Source organism: Mirounga leonina, unplaced genomic scaffold (genome assembly GCF_011800145.1).
Source record: "Mirounga leonina isolate KUSES-001 unplaced genomic scaffold, KU_Mleo_1.0 Mir_166, whole genome shotgun sequence".
Taxonomy (NCBI): Eukaryota; Metazoa; Chordata; class Mammalia; order Carnivora; family Phocidae; genus Mirounga; species Mirounga leonina.
Window position 1 is genome coordinate 19,401,496 of NW_023270418.1, and position 20,366 is coordinate 19,421,861.

The following is a 20,366-nucleotide window of genomic DNA, read 5'->3' on the forward strand; positions in this document are numbered from 1 at the left end:
TGGATTGGGGAAAGAACAGCATATGGCATAAGTTTCTGATGTTTATTAACACCCTTGTAAGTTTCATCTTGCTGCCTAACAATAATGATATCTCTAGTGAGGTGAAGTTGTTATTATTAGAACAAACATTGACTTGGATATCCATGAAAGTCACAGAGAGGTTTGAATAGCTTCTCAGAGGTAAGCAAATGTGAGGAAAGTGGTCACCCTCTCCTTGTGGATTACATTCTTCCCTGGGAAAGAATATAACCAGCATACTAGGAGCAGTGCCAGTGAGCTTCCTTCCTGTCTAGTCATAAATGTTTAGTTGCCTATTTTATACCAGATATTGATCTAGACATTGAGTACAGTAGCTTGAAGCCTAACTGATGAAGCAGATGTAACTGAATAGTCCCAAAAGGCCACAAAGTTGAAATGTAGGTGACTTAGCAAAGGCCACTTCTATTATTGGTATAAAGACCTATCCAGAGAAGGCAAATTGTCTGTAAAGAATATGGATGAATCTCCTTGGAGGAGGGGGACCAAAGCTGGACATATCCTTTAGTGGTTTAAACCATGAACAATTTTGATAGGACTGAGTAGTCTTGACCAAAGTTCAAAGCAAGAGAAGAAATGTACCAGTGGAAATTATGGAATGTGAACTTGGGACTGCAACAGGTTTACTAAAGAAGACTGGCATGGTAACTTGTCCTTGAGTCTAAAAAATACTTAGAGACTACTCTTGTTTTCTGGGATCAGTAACTGAGTAGGTGAAGGTCAACCACAAGGGCTGTTACATTGGTGCCCGAGTCCAGGGCATCACGTTTGCTCCCCTGGGAAAGAGCAAAAACATGGCCACAAAAATAAACTATGAAAGAGAACACTGGTCAGAATGGCAAAATTAATGCAGTGGTGTATTAAGAGACTCTTGGACCCTAGCTGCCTGGTGGTTTGAAATCTGACCTTTTAGGTGAATGAGCCCTGATGAAGGGAGATCTAAGGGGAGGAGAGGTCTCAGAATGAGGCCAATGGCATTAGGCTAAGTTGGGGGTCTGTGTAATAAGCAGTGAGAGAGGATCAATCACATCAGTGAAAGCAACCACACCACCAACACACAACACAACATTTGGACTGTATGTAAGTAAGCAATTATTGTTTAGGGCATAGAGTACAGCCACTGGAACTAAAGCGTCCAGGTTCAAGTCCAATTTCTATACTAATTAACAAGTTCCTAACCTTTATGTGCCTCTCAGTTTCCAATAACAGGAATAGGGTTGGTTTTGAAGATTAAATATTGTAATCACTGCAAACCTCAAAGAACACTAGCTGGTGTAGAAAAGGCACTCAATAGATGTTATTTTTCAAAAAAATACATTACCTTATAGTTTATCTCTCATGCTAAGTGACTGATAATTGTTAGCAATTATAGCCATTTTTATACCCTCTGGAATTAAAAATACCATATTTCTCCTTTGTCTTTTTTTTTCCCTTTATACTAGGAAGGAAAGTAAGGAAAATGGACTTTTAGAAATCTTAGCAACTTTCAGATAGCTAAAGAATGAACTCCGACTGCTGAGTGCCAGTTCCTAGACAACTATTGTACTTGCCTTCAGGAAATGGCTATATTTCAGGAATTCAAAGGACTTCACAGTGACATACTGAGCTAGTGACCAGATGCACAGGGAGCCACCAATACAAAATACCGGGGATAAACAGAAGAGGTTTTATCTCCCTCCCTCCTTGTGGAATCTGTAATCATTTGAGCTGGACAGGACCAGGTTCAATTTTGTTTTTATGTTCTTTTGGAGAAAAGGACTTGTTCATAAATAACTAGAAAGTGATTTTAATGGGAATGTATTACTCTAATTTAAAGACAGTTTTCCAACACTTTGAGTGTACTTATATTTGTAGGTAAATCATTATTTACTCATGAGAGTGAGTCATTAAGGGCATTTGCTTACTAGTTGTTCTCCCCTCATTTTTCTCCACATCACTACAGAAATGAGGCATGGAATTCACATGTGGAATATATTCCCATAGACGGATTCATACATAATATTTTTTTGAAGTTTAATGAATTTATATATCTCAACTGAACACACACTGTCAAACAAATCTGAATTACTCCAATTTAAAGACAAAATCATGCTTATCAAATATTAAAAATATGTGTATATATATATACTTATATATTGTTATATATAGATAAAACCGCTTGGGGATAAGTCCTTAAGGCCCACCTTTGTTTCTGTGGTGGGCATGCTCTGATTTGGTCCAACATGTAATTACAGAGACATCTAGTGGTTGGGTCCAGGAGTATGAAATATAGAACAATGCAAAAATGTACTCATTTCTCCCAGAGAGGCCATAAGCTGTGTGCCCGTAAGGATGAGAGCCAGCAGGAAAAGTTAGGCTGAAATAGTCCATTATGCTTAATGGTTTTAACTTGTTGTTTTTAGAGCTTAGAAAACTTTGAGATGAAAATAAAGGACACAGTAAATAGCAAAATAAAAACAAAAACCAAGGTCAAGTAAGCAAATCACTACTCATGGTAGGGTTTCAGGATTCCTGCTTTATTCAAAAGGAGACAAACCACCTAACCAATTTTAAGTCAGAAATGCCATAGTAGGCAGTGAAAACTTTGGCATAAGATTTTATTTCTAAACCAAGCACAAGTGTCCCTAGGAGAAGGGACACCATGATCTATATCAGTCATTGACACTTCAGTGTGAATCAGTTGGTCAAAGTCTAGGAGTGAGCAAGAGTAAAAGTTGACAATTGTAGGAGAGAACAATTAAAGTAACACTTTCCTGAGTAGGAGAAGGGGCACCGTTATCATTAAGCTGTAATGACATCAGACATGATCTGATTTTAATTACTAAAAGAATGTTGTATGTATCAACGTTTTGAAAAACCAAGTGACATAGAGGCTATTCTCTAATTCTGAAAGTGGAGAAATTCCTGGAGAAAGACAAAATGAAGAAAAGAGATGAGGGGGAAAACGTACACTAAAACACGCGTGCACACAAACAAGGAGTCTGCCTACAAAATCATCTTCGTGATCAATGCTCTGGGAGAGTTTTAAAATTCACTACTGCTGCTTCATCGAAACCTAAACCTACTGTAATGAAACCAAAGTCCAAATTGGTGTCTTTTTTTTCCTATGGCAGAGGAGAGAGAAGTATAATAAAACCAAAGGATCTTCATAAACATTCCCCATAGCACTTTATAATCTGTGGGAAGTTGTCCACTTCTACCTAAAATTCTGAGTTTTCAAATTAGATACAGTGAAATATCAAGTATATATCTCAATTGCTTTATAAGTTTGGAGATTACAAGGCAAAGAAGGGAAGGATGGTATGAAAGCAAGGATTCTGCAGGAGGTCTCATCGTGTCTTCAGTCCCAATGCTCCAGTAAAATGTCCTGATGCCCCCAGATAATAGCCCAACATCTCAGAAGAGGAGAATAATATAAACTTTCAGAAAACACTAGAACACAAAATATAAAAGTTCATAAAATTAACTGTTGTGAAATCTCTACCCTGATATTATTTGCTCATCAACAGTATAAAGCTTATCTGATTTTTTACCAAAAACAAACAAAAAAAACAACTGTCAGTACCACAGTATATGGGACTCTCCTTTCCCTCAATAATTTTAGTCATGCCTTGCCACTCTTGATTTCCATGCAATTTTCATGATGTTTAAACCAAAATTAGTGACCCTATAAGTAAAGAAAATTAACAAATTCCAAACTGGGTTTCCAGTTTTATTTTGTTTTCTGAAAGTTGCCCCTACTCATCTATAATTCTACATATTTTTTTTATTTCCTTAAGCAATCTCTACACCCCATGTAGGGCTCAAACTCATGACCCTGAGATCAAGAGTCACATGCTCTGCTGACTGATCCAGCCAAGCGCCCCTATAATTCTACATTTCTAAAATCTTTCTCAGCCTTAAAAAAAAAGTATATCAGACCCAATTGCTATTTCAATTACTGAACTTACTAAATAACTGATAGGTTAAAAAAGTCCTTGACATAGTCTCTCTGCATGGGTGGATCCCCATCAGAATCACTTAGAACCCAGTTACTCAAATAGTGGTCCATAGATCTACAGCACTGGCAACCATTACCTTGGATCTTCCTAGAAATGCACATTCTCGGGCCCCTCTCCAGATCCCTGAGCTATTTGTAAGCATGCTAAAATTTGGAAAGCACGGCCATAAGATACTGTATAAGTCTCCAAATTATTTTATTCCCTCACCCCAAAACCTGAAGAATTCTCATCTTTGGGGGGATAAGGGGAACAAAGGACTAGAAATCTATTTAACAAGCTTCCCAGATAGTTAAAAATAATAAAGTTTAAAAACCTTATGTATTGCCTATTTGCTTATCTGGGACTTTGAGATTGATAATGCATGGTCAAATTCTTTGGTCAGGTCACTTTGCTTCCCTCGGTCTGACTTTTCCGTCTGCAAAACAATCTTCACAGAGTTGTCTAAGTCACAATGCACAGGAAAGAAGTCTATGCACACACACACACAAAAGCTACAAATAGAAGAATTCATTACTATTCTGATGCGCTGAAGGATATTCCTACCATCTGTGTCCTAGTAGCTTCCACTCTTTGGAGCCTCGGAACGAGTTTCCTTCTCTTAGAGAGTCCGCTTGGCTAAGTGAGACTTCCTACTTGGGAAGGGACTCAAGGATTTTCTCCCTTCAGTATGAAGAGAAGGATGCAGGGCAGCTTGAAGTCTGGAGATCTGCTCAGCTGCGGCTCAGAGAGCAGCTGGTAATACAGCATTCATATCATGCTGGCTCAGCTAAGAATACTCTTTCTATTCTTGCCTGCTTTTTGTTTTGTTTTGTTTTCAGGCTGAGGTGTTGGGGAAAGAAGCAGTATCGGAATGCAGTTCCCAGTTATCCTGCATTTTCTAAACCAATGAATCCTCTCAGCTACCCTCTGCAATGGACAGCCTGGCCCCATCTGCTAGGGAGACAGCCAACATCAGGGAGCCGGTGTGGAAGAGAGAAGCCCACAAGGTCCATGCTCCTGGATTTTCACTCAAAGACAGGATATCAGTGCTGCCCCCTATTGCAATCACCATTGCCTAAAGTACAAATAATAGCGAAGGACTAGAGACAATGCTCTGATCTGAAGATGATACTACTGTATATGGTATTCTGTACATGCAATAGAATATTATAATGTGATTCCAGGAATATTTTATGTCGATACTACTACTGTTACTATGGAAAACAGTGGGTATGAAGGAAAACAGATACAGACTCAGAAGTGCTGCCCTCTTGTGCTTTCACAAAAATATCAGACCCCAAGAGGCCTTATATTCCATTACAAAAGAGAACAAGTTGATGTATACAGGGATAACAAGGTACTGGTTTCTCAATGCAAATTTACTGATTTAATAATGGTGAACAGGGGGCGCCTGGGTGGCTCAGTCGTTAAGCGTCTGCCTTCGGCTCAGGTCATGATCCCAGGGTCCTGGGATCGAGCCCCCCATCGGGCTCCCTGCTCCACGGGAAGCCTGCTTCTCCTTCTCCCCCTCCCCCTGCTTGTGTTCCCCCTCTCGCTGTGTCTCTCTCTGTCAAATAAATAAATAAAATCTTAAAAAAAAAAAAATAGTGGTGAACATTCATGAAGTATCAACTAAGAGTCAAGCATTCAACCAGATGCTCTCATATATTATTGCAAATGCATAGCTACCTAAATCTTACGTTCTTCAGAAACTTATGTCATTAAAAAATGATTTATCTTCACATATTTACATGATAGTCATATGGGTCTTTGTCAATAATTGTATTTCTATTCATAATATAATTATTAAGTAGGTCATTTCCCAAATGGGTTTCATAGAGCACTGGCAATTTGCTAAATGTTAACAGATGTTCCATAAAAATAGTGCTGCATGGTGAAACAGGTTTGGAAAACACAGAGTTAAATAAAATCAAACATGGTTAATACAGGACTTCTTGATTCTCCAAATACTAGTTTTTACATATTGTAAAAAAAAAAAAAAATAGTATGTTTCCCAAAGACATAAAACCTAAAACCTATTTATTCCAATACATAATACTCTCTCTTGCTTTTTGAAAATCTGTTGGACGTATTATTTCATGGTAACTCCAGAGGGTGGGCATGCCCCACTAAAAAAGGCCAAAAGCAACCATTATTTATATAACTTATTTAATATCCCTGATTTTCCTGTTGTTTTCATAGGCAGGTAGGACCAAAAAAAAAAAAAGGAATTTCTGGCAAGACGAAGAAGGACTAAGGAAGAAAATTAATGCCAAAGAGGCTAGAGGCCCAGAGCTTAGTTTGAGCCCCTGAGAATCCATACCTCCCTAGCAGACCCTGGCATCTGCCCCTCTAGGTAAGGTAAACACTTCAACAAACCTAAAGTAACCCTTTAACTTTTTTTTTTTTTTAAAGATTTTATTTATTTGACAGAGAGAGAGAGACGGCGAGAGGGGGAACACAAGCAGGGGGAGTGGAGGGGGAGTGGGAGAGGGAGAAGCAGGCCTCCCGCTGAGCAGGGAGCCCAATGTGGGGCTGGAGCCCAATGCGGGGCTGGAGCCCAATGCGGGGCTCGATCCCAGGACCCTGGGATCATGACCTGAGCCAAAGGCAGATGCTTAAGGACTGAGTCACCCAGGCGCCCACCCTTTAACTTTTTTTTAAGCAGTCAGTCCCAGACTGAGAATTCATGTAGTCTTACAACTTTCTGTTTCTTATACAACCAATCCCACTATTGTCAGATCATTTTTATGGGGGGAGTAGGCTCATCCATGGAGAAACCACCTGAATAAACAAATCCTCACTTTGTCCAAATCCTACAGTGACAATAACGTCTCTGAACTTGGCCAGAAAAGGCAGAGAATCTTTTACAGAAATGAGTCACCAGCTTCCACTGCCTAATGTTGGGCAAAAATATTAGATGTGGCCATAATCCTCACAGAGAGACTATTTTACAACACTAATTTCCCCTTTCAAAAGCAAAACTAGTTAAGGTTCTAAACTCCACTTCTCCAAATCATCTTTCCTTGCAGACTACACTATATCTTCGAATGACCTATATACCAATATTTCCCATGAGCTGAAAAGATAATTCTGCTCATCCTTCAAGAGTCCCTAAAACACGTACTTCAGTTTTCTGAAACAAAGTTTCAATGTCCAACATTTAAGAAGAGGGAAGAGATGGGGCACCTGGGTGGCTCAGTTGGTTAAGCGACTGCCTTCGGCTCAGGTCATGATCCCAGAGTCCTGGGATCGAGTCCCGCATCGGGCTCCCTGCTCAGCGGGGAGTCTGCTTCTCCCTCTGACCCTCCCCCCTCTCATGTGCTCTCTCTCTCTCTCTCATTCTCTCTCTCAAATAAATAAATAAATAAAATCTCTAAAAAAAAAAAAAAAACTTAAAAAAAAAAAGAAGAGGGAAGAGACAATCCCCAGTACTTTTCCTATAATGGATTTCAGTTTTATAATCCAATAAATCTGATAAATCTCAAGATCTGATAAATGACCAAATAAAGGGTATCATGCTACCTGCAAACATTTTAGGTCTCTCCATTCTAATTTAAAATATTCAAACTTTTTCAAGCTTTTGACAGAAAGACATTACTCCCAAATGCAGTGTAATAGGACAAATGCAAATACTAGCTGAGCTTCCAGAAATGAGGGTCATTAGAGATTTGATTTTATGAAAACTGACAACAAACTCTTACCTTCCCACCCTACTCCAGCATCCTGAATGAACTCGCCTCTGCCAGTAAAATAATGTTCTGGGGGAACCTGGTGGGGTGCTCAGTTGGTTAAGTATCCAACTCTTGATTTCAGCTCAGGTCATGATCTCAGGGTTCTGGGATCAAACCCCATGTCAGGCTCTGCACTCAGCAGGGAGTCTGCTTGAAAGATCTCTCCCTCTCCCTCTGCCCCTCCTCCCACTCACAGACTCTCTCTCTCAAATAAATAAATTTTTAAAAATGTCCAGTACCCATTGTGGATAAGTCTCAAACTAATTAGCTGTCTGGTGTCAAGGCCTTTAAAACTATTTTCTAATCCCAAAACTTCTGTGGCCTTCTTTTCTAACCACACAGCATCTCTCTACCCCCCATCCCCCATTCACACACACACACACACACACACACACACTTACTCCACAAACTGTCCTCTGCACCAGGGATTCGATAGGGATTCAGGAATTCATAGATCCTACAAGCCTTTTGTAAACTCACCTCCAAGATTCTGTTGGCCATCCTAACCCTTTTTCCCTAGAATGTGCTTTCCCTAATCCAATGTCTATTTGTTAAAAATCTCTTCATTCATTACTTCCATCATTTTGTTTTGTTTTGTTTTGTTTTAACAAAATCCCCTGAATTCTTTGTGGCAGAGAGTATGTTGGACCTGGGAAGAAAAGATAATCCCAATAGGCTACTTGACTTAGAGGAGCTCACAGCCTCATGGAAACACAGCAGGGGAACTGGATAAAGAAGGATCAACAGTTCTCAAGAAAATACCATGTAGCACATGCTATACCTGCTTAAATTTGTTTGATTGTTTGATCTTCATATCAATAAATAATTGGACAGATATTTATAATAAACCTAATATATTTCAGCACTGATGTCGACACTAGGTGAAGAAGATCCCTGATCTTATCGATCTTACATTCTCATGGTATAACCAGACCCAATACAAGACAATTAATATATAACACAAATTCTCAAAAACAACCCAACAAAGAACTTAGATGAAAGATATAAGCAATAGTAGCTGTGTGTAGAGTCCTACTTTAGTTAGCACAAATAGGGAAAGCTTCTCTGAGAAGGAAATAGGAAAGTTGAGATCCAACACTAACAAGGAAACAGCAATGAAAATAGTATCAAGGTAAATGGCTGGAGGGACTCTCAGGGTAGGGTACAGCTGGAGCTCCCACAGAAAGAGAATGGCAGCAGACAAAGTGTAGAGAAACAAGCATATTTCAAATCAATTATAATGCCACTCAAGGCTGTTTAAATTCTGGCTCCAACTCAACTTTTCAAACCTCAGCATCAACCTTTTACAGTTTATCTTTCTAGCCACACAGACCTACTTTTTCTCATTACTTCATCATTCATTCCTTTATTGAATGAAGACCTGAGGACCATAGATAAGGATCCCGATTTTATTCCAAATGCAAAGAGATGCACCAGACTTGTTAAATTTTTGTTTTACTGATTTTTTTTTGAAAAAAAAAAAAAAATCTTTCTTCTCATTCTACAGAATGGATTAAAGGGAAACAAGAATGGGGGTGGGGGGAGAAACCCCACTGACCATGTCAACCAACAATGGTCAACTGGGGCCAGGGACAGTGGAGAAAGAAACCTATTCCAGATATATTTTAGAGATCTTAGCTATGGTCTCCTCCCTATTTTTATTTCTTTCCTCAACATTAAAAAGAACCATGTAAACTTTTCCTTCAGAAATCAGATGAAAACTACCAGGAGAGTGACACACTAAACATAAAAAAGTACAGTCTAAGATACTATTTCTCTAGCCCAAAGATGCTATCTAGTGGAAGGATGCTAGTTAACTCACTTGTTATGATAATACTGAGATAATAAAGGAGTCCTAAAAAGCCAGTCTTCTCAGGGGCAGCAGGGGAGAAGAACAGCTCTAACTCTTTTGTTGTCAAGACTACTTGATATGCATGACTGGAGAAACTCAACATTGGAGCTGCATGGGAATTGAGACTCATGTCAGCTGTACTGGATAAGGTTTTTCCAGGACTCCTGCTGAATGTGCTAAGGAAATCGGAGGTTTTTGAGCAGAGTCAAGCATCCTGGATGAGGAATTGAGGCTCAAATTCACTTCCCTTTCCAGCCTTTAGATTTTCTTTGTGTTGGTCTTACAGACTAAGGTAGAACAGTGATCGCTAGAAGCAAGGTGACTGAAACGAACATGAGTAGGGAAACTGGAATTTCCTCTAGAGATGAGGCCTAGGGAAATCTTCATACTGGGACCATCGGGACCCCTGAGACATAGTTGACCATTGTGGGAGACATGGCTTATTGGCCACCCCAAAGTTACTTCCAAGTTTATTTTTCCTTCCCACCTCTCATGCTTTTCCTTTAGCCTCCATTCCAGGTAGGGACAATCATCTGCACTCTGTCCTCATTCAGAGACTGAAGCTGGGAGTCATTTTCTTCCAACTTAAAAAAGAGATAGATGCAGCTGACATTCATCTTTACCCTTCATCTTTATACCTTGAATGTAAACAAGATGAAAACTTCAGCATTCACCTGGCAACCACAAGAGAAACGTCAACAGAATCCCCGGCCCTGACACTATTAAGTCACAGGATCATTGCCTATAATTTCTGGACTTCTTAAATAGGAAAAAATAAACTCTAATTAATCTAGGCTTCTAGAGTCAGATTATTATTATTTGTAGCCAAGAGTTATATTAACTGGTCCAAACATTCTGCCCTCAGAAATAAAAACCACTTAAAAAAAACAAGAAAGGAAAATAAAATTTCATAATGCAACCATTCGTTAGTATTTCAGTATACAGGCATACCTTGGAGATCGTAGTTCCAGACCACCCCAATAAGCAAGTACAGCAATAAAGTGAATTTTTGATTTCCAGTGCACAGAAAATTAGTATTTATACTACACTGTACTCTATTAAATGTACAATAGCATTACACCTAAAAAATGTACATCTTTAATCGAATTTTTTTTTTGCTGAAAATGCTAACCATCTGAGCTTTCGGCAAGTCAACTTTTCCCTGATAGAGGGTCCTGCCTCAATGGTGATGGCTGCCGACTGGTCAGGGTGGTGGTTGCTGAAGGCTGGGATAGCTGTGGCAATCTCTTAAAATAAGACAACAATGAAGTTTGCCACATCGATTGACTTCATTTCTCTATAGCATGGGATGCTCTTTGCTAGCATTTTACCCATGGTAGAATGCTTTCAAAATCGGAGTCAATCCTCTCACCCTGCTGCTGTTTTATTAACAAAGTTTACATAATAATCTAAATCATTCACTGTCATTTCAACAATCTTCACAGCATCTTCACAGCAGAAGAACCCATCTTAAGAAGCCACTTTCTTTGCTCACCCGTGAGAAGCAACTCCTCATTGTTAATGTTTTTTCAGGAGGTTGAAGCAATTCAGTCCCATCTTCAGGTCCCACTCCTAATTCTAGTTCTCTTGTTATTTCTACCATATCTTCAGTTACTGCCTCCACTGAAGTCTTGAACACCTCAAAGTCATCCGTGAGGGTCAGAATCAATTTCTTCTGAACTATTAATATTTATATTTTAGCCTCTTCCCATGAATTATAAATGTTCTCAATGGCATCTAAAATGATGAATCCTTTCCAGAAGGTTTTCAATTTACTTTGCCCAGGTCCATCAGAGGAATCACTGTCTATGGCATCTATAGCCTTATGAAATGTAGTTCTTAAGTAATAAGACTTCAAAGTCAAAATGACTCCTTGATCAATCAGTTGCAGAATAGAGGTTGTGTTAGCAGGCATGAAAACAACATGAATTGCATTGCACATTTCCATCAGGTGACCAGGGGCATTGTCCATGAGCAATGATATTGTGGAAGGAATTTTTTTTTTTTTTCCTGAGTAGTTGGTCTCAACAGTGGGCTTCAGAGGTTCAGTAAACCATGTTGTAAATAGATGTGCTGTCATCTAGGCTTTGCTGTTCCATTTACAGAGCACAGGCAGAGTAGATTTAGTATAATTCCTAAGGGCCCTAGGATTTTTCAAAATGGTAAATGAGCACTGGCTTCAGTTTAAGGCCACCAGATGCACTAGCCCCTAACAAGAGAGTCAGCTGGTCTTTTGAAGCTTTGAAGCCAGCCACTGAGTACTCGCTATCGAAGCCCTAGGTGGCATCTTCTTCCAATAGAAGGCAGTTTCATCTGCCCTGAAAACCTGTTGTTCAGCATCGCCACCTTCATTGATCCTCTTAGCCACACCTTCTGGAGAACTTGCTACAGGTCCCACATCAGCATTTGCTGCTTCACCTTGCACTTTTGTATTAAAGATATGGTTTCTTTCCTTAAATCTCATGAACCAACCTCTGCCAGCTTCAAAATTTTCTTCTGCAGCTTCCTCAACTCTCTCAGCCTTCATAAGATTGGAGAGAGAGTTAGGACCTGGATTAGGCTCTGGATTAGGCTTTGGCTTAAGGGAATGTTGTGGCTCTTCTGAGCTTCTGTTCAGACCACTAAATCTTTTTCCATATCAGCAATAAGGCTGTTTTGCTTTCTTATCATTCATGTGTTTGTGGGAGCAGCACTTCTAATTTACTTCAAGAACTTTCCCTTTGCGTTCAGAATTTGGCGAACTACTGGACACAAGAGCCCTAGCTTCCTGCCAGTCTCAGCTTTGGGTGTGCCTTCCTCACTAAGCTTAATCATTTCTAACTTTTGATTTAAAGTGAGAAACGTGCAAGTCTTTCCTTTCACTCGAACACTTAGGGCCATTGTAGGGTTCTTAATTGGCCTAACGTCAGTATTGTGTCTCAGGAAATAGGGAGGGCTGAGGAAAGGGAGAAATAAGAGAACAGCCAGTCGGTAGAACAGTCAGTCAGCAGTCATACATACCATTATCGATTAAGTTCACCATCTTATGTGGGCACAGTTCATGGCACCCAAAACAATATAGTAACCAAAGATCACTGATCATAGATCGCAATAAAATAATGAAAAAGTCGGAAATATTGAGAATGACCAAAATGCGACAGAGACACCAAGGATGCAAATGCTGTTGGAAAAATGGTGCCAATCAACGTGTTCAACACAGGGTTGCCACAAACCTTCAATTTGTTAAAAACAAAATATAGTATCTGCAAAATACAATAAAGTGAAGCACGATAAAATGAGGTATACCTGTATTGCTCTTCAGTCTTTCAAATTTACATATGCATGACTATTTTCTTAATATAGTTGTCATTATACAAAGTCTTCCAGGTTACAAATTTTAGTAGCTGCCTTATATCCATGTATAATTATTTTACCAATATCTTTTTGTTTGACATATTGGTTGATGACATCATCTTACTGTTACAAACAATTTTATTAGCATATTTGTGTATACTGCATATTTTTATATTTCTTTGGGATAAATTTCCAGAAGGGGGTCAAAGCAAATGAACAAATCTATGACCTAAAGTCAAATTGCTTTCTAAAAGTGTTAAATGAACATACACAGCCACCAGCAATGTATGAACATATCAGTTTATTTATATTTTTTCTACACCAATATTAACATCAAGAAATAATTGCTAATTTAAAAGTGATGTTTGTTCAAGACCTTCCTAGACACCGTTCCCTTGCTACCTCTTCTTGCTATAAAACCAACCATTAGATTTCTATACTGTATAATCTGATTGATCTAGCTTCAAAATGCTACCTAACAATTACAATACCTTATATACACAGAATCTTCTGCATCACACAAGAGGCTTTTTGGACCTATTCAACAAAAAAATGAGGCTGATTTCAGAAAGTGCAAGTTCCGAGACTTGCCCTAGGTTGTAGAGCTAGGAGATGGAAGGATTTAGGATTCTAATCTCAAATCTACAGCTCTTTCTAGTTTAGCATATAGTGTTTTTTTTTTTTTCCCCTTCAATATAGATGCTCCCTAAACCTCACAATATCAACTCTGACAGCATGACCAATCGTAAGAATTAACAAAGGCCTAGGAGAAACTGATTAGTGGAAAGAAACACATTTTACACAGTGATCTATATTTTTATATTACCTTTTCCTTTGTTCTGGGTATATATGAGGAGCACTTGTAACTACAACATGAAACAATACAGCAAAGCTAAGGAAAACGTTCAGAGCAGAGTCTTATGAGCAGAGCAAAAGTAAATTCCATAGACAAGAGAGAATTCTGTTAACACTAATGCTACTGAATATTTATAAAAATAGGCCAGGAGCTATAGAGCACAGTGGCTTTGAAGAGAAAATAAAGTAGGAATAAGGAGCAATGCCTTTATACAGTAGCTTCTTAGCCAGTGAACCAGGACTGCTATAAAGTTGAAGATGAACGCCATGATCTTCTTGGTTACAAGTATCAGTGAGTGTTTACCAGTTAGTCTGTATTAACCAAATAGTTTATGAAGACAGGCATTGGCTACATAAGCTCAAGTACAACAGTCAATTAAAGTAATGAGATTTTAGAGGGAAAAAAATTAAGTCCAGTAGTGGAAGGAAGAAAATAAAATTGGAACATTTTGTTGGTATGGGGCAAGGAATCTACTTAATTACTATCCCTTCCCCTTAGATCTGGCAGCAAGGAGTCTAACTTAACTTTCCCCCACTCACTTAGATCTGGTCATGAGCTAGCTATACCTCAGGAATATAAGCTATGCCCTACCTCAGAACTGGCAGAAAGTAAGATTTCCTACTTCAGTTCACCATATCTCTTTCTTCACATATTCTAGGAAGATGCTAAGCAAAGAAAATACTTCTTATCTCCAAGAAATAACTCATGAAGCATTAATGAGAAAATTCCTTTTCCCCAGAGCTTATGCTCTTGACACCTTAATTCTGAATAAATGGACCATAAAAGCAAATCAGGGCCCATGTCCCACACAAAGGACTTTCCAAAGCAAGCTGGATTCCCACCCCCCACCCCCCCACCCACATGAGACAAGTAGTTTTCAATATCTAGACAACAATGTTCTATTCTTGCAAAAAAAAAAAAAAGACATAGTACAGAATTCCAATTACCAGTCAATTAGGGGAAGGGATAAAGTTAAGATGGAGTGATAGAGGGTAAAACTGGATGAGAAAACAGAAGGAGATGAAGTAGCGGCACCGGGGCATCTCACAGTCCTGGCTGGAGGTAAGAGGTCCGGTGCAGTGCAAAGGTCCTGGGAGTAGAAGTCAGACAACACACGTTTGAATTTTGTGTTCTCTGTCTATTAGTTCTATGACATTGAACCTATCATGTAATTTTTATCTTTAGTATTCCCATCTGTAAAGTGGGAAAGTAATACCTTTCTCAAAGGGTTCCTGGGAGAATTATATGTGAACATGTGAATAAACCTACAGATCATTATAACATGGTCCACGAAGGGTAATTTTTTTCTTCCTTCAAATAAAAACCTGAGCAGGAAGAAGGAATCCATAATGCATGAGTATGAATAGCTCTGTGTGTGTGTGTGTGTGTGTGTGTAAAACTTAATATCCTAGATGTGGGGGGGGGAATTTCTTTTTCTATATCGAAGCTGTTCATAATGATTATTTAAACTGAGTAGGACAGACACATAGTAGGTTCTAAATATTTGCTGAATAAGGACTCAAAAGCATTAAAAAATGAAGCTGAGTGAATGCCCAACTGATAGTTAGCAAAAGAGTTTTTATGTAAGCAGCTCTGCAGTTGAAGAGATCGGTATTCGTGACCAGGTTACTCTTTTTCAAGAGAACACAGAAAGGCAACAATTTAGGAAACTCACAAATGCATTCCTATCCCAATTTAAATCTTAGGAAATGAATGATGCTTCTGTAACAGGTAAGCCTGTTCCGGTTAACTGCGGCTACATAATCATCCCAATACATAGAGACTTAAAGATTTCTTGCATCTAATCACTGTCTGTATTGGATGGGCAACTTAGTCTGCTTTTCCCCACCTCACTTCACTCATGCAGCTGCAGTTAGCCAGGGAAGAGGCTGAGCTGGAAGGCCGGAGGTGGCCTTACGGGTCCGGCAGCTGCGCTGGCTTTTGAGGACATGATATGGGGAGAAGTGAAAAAGTGATGGCTCAGTCTTCTTCTGTGGACCCTCCAGCTAGATGGGCTTTCTTTCATGGGAGGAAAATGGAAGCTACAGGCTTCCTGATGCCTATCCTTGGAGGTTGTAATGCTATTTTTCTTACATTCTAGCAAAGCAAGTCACAAGGCCAGTCCAGTTTCAAGGAGTAAGAAAAAATATTCCACTTCTTAATGGGAGTCACAGAGCAGAAGGATGTGCATACCAGGATACCTGGAATTTGTGGCCATGTGTCCCTCTTTATCACAGAAAAAAAGGAGGACAATGGTAGCCCTTTTCCTTACCAAGAAGGCTATCCCTACATTTTTGCCAGGGTCTATGCACTGGAACGGAAGACTGTTGGCTTTAAATTTAGTAAGTCCAAGCTACAGGATAAAGTGCAAAGAAATTCTAAAGCCACAAAACTAAAACTAAAGCAAAAGGACATCACATTGAACATCTGATCAAAGCCCAGTAAGAAGGAAAAGTTTAGAAAGAGAAGAATGCGGGCAATTAGAGTAGGCCATTATTTTAATTATGAAGATTGGGCTTGCAAGCCATAATTTTAGCATAAAGCATGCTGTGAATGTGACCATATGTTTGGTAGACTGTATGTGCCTTCAAAACATGGCCCATATTTTCTCAGATCCTTGCTCTGCCAATTATTAGCTGTATCACCACTGTTGAGTTACTTAGGTTCTCTGAGCCTCAGTTTCCCCATCTGTATATGAAACGTAATAGTATTCTTACCTGTACGTAACTGTACTAAGAATTACATGAGATTTATGTGCATCCCTCTCATGGTCATAGAATATTCAATAAGTGGTAGAAATAAATGAAATATGCAACTAATTGTCTGGTCTCTAGTTATAAATTCTATTAAAGTCTATTTTGAAACTATTAAAACTCCATGAAAAATAATCTAGATTTAAAGTATTGTTCTTTGAGCTCTAAAATGGTGAGATTTTAGAATCCCAAAGAGGTTGAGTGATAACGTGCCCATTTTATCCTCAAAATAAGCTTATCAAGAGAATTTGGAAAGCAGGGCCCTGCCCCCTGAGAATATATAAAGAATGACTTCTAGGAAAAATTTACATCAAAGTTCTGTAACCAAAAATATTCCAGGGGGCGGAGCAAGATGGCAGAGGAGTAGGAGACCTGGATTTCGTCTCCTCTCAGGAATTCAGCTGGATAGGGATCAAACCATTCTGAACACCTACAAACCCAACAGGAGATCAAAGAAAAGAAGAGCAACAACTCTCTGAACAGAAAAGCGACCACTTTCTGGAAGGTAGGACGTGCAGAGAAGTGAATCCACGGCGATATTCGGGAGGATAGACGGCGGGGGAGGGCCCTCCGTCGGCTGCTTCTGGCAAGTGATAGAGCCGCGGAGCACAAAATCGGAACTTTTAAAAGTCTGCTCCACCGAGGGACGTCACTCTGGGGGCTAAGCGGGGGGTGGAACGCTCCAGGGTTTGGAGACTCCACCCGGGGTCGGGTGCCAGAGGTAAAAATGTGCGGTCACAGGCCGGGTGAGCACGGAGTGTGGCTCGAGACCGGGGAGATGGGAGTGACTGATGACTTTTCTCTGGGGGCTCATTGAGGAGCGGCCCGAGTTCTCGGCTCCTCCAGGGTGGAGATTGGGAGGCCGCCATTTTCACTCTCCACCTCCAAAACTGTACGGAAAGCTCGCAGGGAACAAAAGCCCCGGAGAGCAAACCCGAGCAGATTACTTAGCCCAGACTGGGCAAGGGCGGGGCAATTCCGCCTCCGGCAGAGACATTTGGAAACCACGGCAACAGGCCCCTCCCCAGAAGATCAGCGAGAACAGCCAGCCAAGACCAAGTTTACCGATCAATGAGAACGGCAGAACTCCAGCGCTAGGGGACTACTGCACATAGAATTCACGGCTTTTTTTACCATGATTCTTTAGTCTTTCAAAGTTAATTTTTTTTTAACTGTCTTTCTTTTTTTTTTTTTTTTTAATTTTTCTTTTTCCCTTTTTCAACCAACATCTTATCTATCCCTTTTTTAAAAAAAACATTTTTATTTTTCATATTTAGAGTCATATTCTATCCCTTCATAGTAGTTACCCGTATTTTTGGCATATATATATAAGTTGTTCTCTCTTTAAAATTTTGAGATAGTTTCTTCTAAAACATTAAAATAGACCCTAAATCTCTAGTATATGGTGTTTTCTATTCCCCTGCCTGATCACATTCTCTCCCTTTTTTTTCTTTTTTCTTTTTTTAAATCCTCTCTTCTTTTTTCAAACAACTTAAATTCCTTTTATAAAATTTTTTATAATTTCCATCTTTACAGTCATATTCCATCCCTTCATCATATCAACACTTATTTTTGTACATACATAAGTTTTTCTTTCTTTAAAATTTTGGGAGGCACTTTCTTCTAAAAGACCAAAATACACCCCAAATCTAGTGTGTGGCACTGATCTATATACCGGCCTGATCATATTTGATCACATTCTGTTTTTTTTGTTGTTGTTGTTATTTTGTTTTGTTTGTTTTTGTTTGTTTTTATCTTTATCTTTTTCTTTTTCTTTTTTTTTCTTTTTTCTCTCTTTCCATTTCTTTTTCCACTGCTTCAGGTCTTTTCTGATTTGTTTAGAGTATATTTTCTGGGGACATTGTTACTCTGCTAGCATTTTGTTCTCTCATTAATCTATTCTCCTCTGCACAAAATGACAAGATGGAAAAAATCACCTCAACAAAAAGAACAAGAGGTAGTACCGACTGCCAGGGACCTACTCAATACGGACATTAGTACGATGTCAGATCTAGAGTTCAGAATCATCACTTTAAAGATACTAGCTGGGCTTGAAAAAAATATGGAAGTTATTAGAGAAACCCTTTCTGGAGAAGTAAAAGAACTAAAATCTAACCAAGTAGAAATCAAAAAGGCTATTAAAGAGGTGCAATCAAAAATGGGGGTGCTAACTGCTAGGATAAATGAGGCAGAAGAGAGAATCAGTAATATAGAAGACCAAATGATGGAAAATAAAGAAGCTGAGAAAAAGAGAGATAAACAACTACTGGATCACAAGGGCAGAATTCGAGAGATAAGCGATACCATAAGACGAAACAACATTAGAATAATTGGGATCCCAGAAGGAGAAGAAAGAGAGGGGGCAGAAGGTATAATGGAACAAATTATAGCAGAGAACTTCCCTAATTTGGGGAAGGAAACAGGCATCAAAATCCAGGAAGCACAGAGAACCCCTCTCAAAATCAATAAAAATAGGTCAACACCCCAACATCTAATAATAAAACTTACGAGTCTCAGAGACAAAGAGAAAATCCTGAAAGCAGCTCGGGAGAAGAGATATGTAATCTACAATGGTAGAAACATTAGATTGGCAACAGACCTATCCACAGAGACCTGGCAGGCCAGAAAGGACTGGCATGATATATTCAGAGCACTAAATGAGAAAAATATGCAGCCAAGAATACTATATCCAGCTAGGCTGTCATTAAAAATTGAAGGAGAGATAAAAAGCTTCCAGGACAAATAAAAACTAAAGGAATTTGCAAACAGAAGAGCAGAGAAATAATAAAGATAGAGCAGAAATCAATGAAATAGAAACTAAAAGAACAGTAGAACAGATCAACGAAACTTAGGAGCTGGTTCTTTGAAAGAATTAACAAGATTGATAAACCCCTGGTCAGACTTATCAAAAAGAGAAGAGAAATGACCCCAATCAACAAAATCATGAATGAAAGAGGAGAGATCACAACCAACACCAAAGAAATACAAACAATTATAAGAACATATTATGAGCAACTCTATGCCAGCAAATTAGATAACCTGGAAGAAATGGAGGCATTCCTAGAGATGTATCAACTACCAAACTGAACCAGGATGAAATAGAAAACCTGAACAGACCTATAACCACTAAGGAAATTGAAGCAGTCATCAAAAATCTCCCAAAAAACAAAAGCCCAGGGCCAGATGGCTTCCCAGGGGAATTCTACCAAACATTTCAAGAAGAATTAATACCTATTGTTCTGAAACTGTTCCAAAAAATAGAAATGGAAGGAAAACTTCCAAACTCATTTTATGAGGCCAGCATTACCTTGATCCCAAAACCAGACAAAGACCCCATCAAAAAGGAGAATTACAGACCAATATCCCTGATGAACATGGATGCAAAAATTCTCATCAAAATACTAGCCAATAGGATCCAACAGTACATTAAAAGGATTATTCACCACGACCAAGTGGGATTGATCCCTGGGCTGAAAGGTTGGTTCAACATCTGCAAATCAATCAATGAGATACATTAACAAAAGAAAGAACAAGAATCATATGATCCTCTCAATAGATGCAGAAAAAGCATTTGACAAAGTACAGCATCCTTTCTTGATCAAAACTCTTCAGAGTATAGGCATAGAGGGTACATACCTCAATATCATAAAAGCCATCTATGAAAAACCTACAGCGAATATCATTCTCAATGGGGAAAAACTGAGAGCTTTCCCCCTAAGGTCAGGAACGCAGCAGGGATGCCCACTATCACCACTGCTATTCAACATAGTATTGGAAGTCCTAGCCACAGCAATCAGACAACAAAAAGAAATCAAAGGCATC